Source organism: Oxyura jamaicensis, chromosome 20 (assembly GCF_011077185.1).
Source record: "Oxyura jamaicensis isolate SHBP4307 breed ruddy duck chromosome 20, BPBGC_Ojam_1.0, whole genome shotgun sequence".
Taxonomy (NCBI): Eukaryota; Metazoa; Chordata; class Aves; order Anseriformes; family Anatidae; genus Oxyura; species Oxyura jamaicensis.
The window spans coordinates 15,900,795-15,902,947 of NC_048912.1; the positions used below are offsets into that span (position 1 = coordinate 15,900,795).

Here is a 2,153-nt window from a genome sequence, read left to right on the forward strand (position 1 = left end):
CTCCCAAATTGACTTGGGTGTTTTCCACCCCGTTTTTACCCCCTGGCCCCCCCCCCCCCCCCCCGGTCCCCCCCCCCCCCCCCCCCCCCAGACTCACTCCAGTAGAGCATTTTCCTTCTTATATTGGATGTCCCAGAGCTGAAAGCACTATAGATGGAATCTCACAACAACAGAGTAGAAGGCGAAACTGACAAGATAGGTGCCATGACTTGACACCTAAGTCCCACCCCAGCACATTATTGTCAGCTCTTTTGTCCTATTTAATCCTGTCTGTTATGATAAATTATTGGAACATTGTTTCCATTTGGAAAAAAATGAAGCAAATAACATTATAATAAATGAGAATGCAGTAATTTTTTTCCTTGTGTTGAACAAAAATAATAATTGGTATCACTTGGCAACACAGGAAAAGAACAAGTCACTTGTACCAAATATCCCTCAATTTTAAACAACTGCTGTTGGTATTAACAGTAATGATACTGACTATTGCAAATGATTCTGTCTTTCCTCTTTCCATTCAATTAAAAATAGTAACATTCTGAGAGGCCATGAAATCTGCGAATTGTGTTTTGTATTTGAAATCTGGTTTCTAAGCCTTACATGTATTCAGGTAGACACAAATACTCATTTTATTGGCCCTCCCTCTGTTCAGGGTGCTTGTATTTGCACAATTGTATGGGTATCACTCTACAGAAATATGTAGGACATTTCCTGTAATTTCATACTTGGGATTACTTTTGAGAAACTGACTTATTTTAACAGTTATTTCTTCTCTGTGAACTGAAAACTAAGAACTTCTTGGTGTAATAGCAGAAATTGTAAATGTGCCAAATCTCTTCCTTCCTTTGTGCAAAACATGTAAAGAAAGTATTGCCTCAGAAAGATGAGCTATTGCAAGCTCGCTTCCATCCTTGCTTCCCTAAATAGCTCCCTCCCTTTTTTGACATGCTACTGTAACCACACACTATTAGGATTTATTGAAAATTTTAAGTGATCTACGAGGAGCAGCCCATGGTATAAAATGAATATAGCAAAGCTAGTAGTAATTCTGTATAAGAGGGGAAGCTGATTTTATTTTAAAAGAAACTGATTTAAATCTCTCATGTTAATTTTCGTATATATTTCATTCAGCTCATCTGTCATACTTGTTTTCTATATCAACATTTTAGCAAGAATCAAGACGTGTATGTCTGGTCAGGATTACCTGTGGTAAAACAGAGGGTAAAGGATGACAGATTTGGAGTCATCATCATGTTTTGTGGGTTCTTTTTGAAGTCAACTGTGTGGTCATTCTGGCTGTGCCTTTTGTACCCTTCAGGGACCCAGGTCTTTGGTGTTTGGCAGCAATACATTTTCAGAAATGTGGAAAGCTATGAAGATTAGAGAGTTGGGACATGGCATAACAGAGCAACAGTCCTCCTTCTACCTCCTGGAGGTTGATCCTCCTCCTTCTTGCAGTTTACAACTGCCTTCACCTTATCTGTTGCCCCCAGCAACTACACTTACCCTTATCACCAGGCTCTCTCAATAGCCCTACCAAGCAGCCTTTCCTTTTATGGAGGAACGCTGTTGAAGATACGGAAGCACCCTGACCATGCTAGGGGAACCACACTTGCTCCTTCATGTCGTGTGGGAAGTTTCCTCTCTCTCTTAAAGCCAAGAGTACAGGATAGGACAAGAGGTGGGCAGATCAGAACGGGAGAGGTACAAAGATGATTAAGGGACTGGAACATCTGTCATATGAGGAGAGGCTGAGAGAGCTAGGATTGTTTAGCCTGGAGAAGAGAAGGCTCAGAAAGAATCTTATGCCTATTAATGCTGGAAAGGAGACAGTAAAGAAATTGTCTCCTCTGCGGTGCACAGTTGACAGGACAAGAGGCAAAAAGTGCAAACTGAAATACATGAAATTCTGTTTAATCATAAGAAAAAGCTTTTTACAGTGAGAGTAGAACACTGGAACAGGTTGCCCAGAGAGATTGTGGAGTCCCGAGCTTTGGAGATATGCAAAACCAACGGGACAATATCCTGAGCAACCTGCTCTAGTTGATCCTGCTTTGAGCAGGAGGCATTTTACTGGATGATCTCCAGAGGGCTCCTTTCCTCCCAACCTTACCTACTGATTCTGGTTTTGCTGGGGGGGGGGGGGGGGGGGG

General features: G+C 41.8%; 1 long non-coding RNA gene across 1 annotated transcript in view; it reads left to right on the forward strand.

Annotated features, from left to right (window-relative positions):
* The window catches only part of LOC118176966, a 12,043-nt gene that overhangs the window by 6,974 nt on the left and 2,916 nt on the right, over window positions 1-2,153 (forward strand). The window lies entirely within an intron of this gene.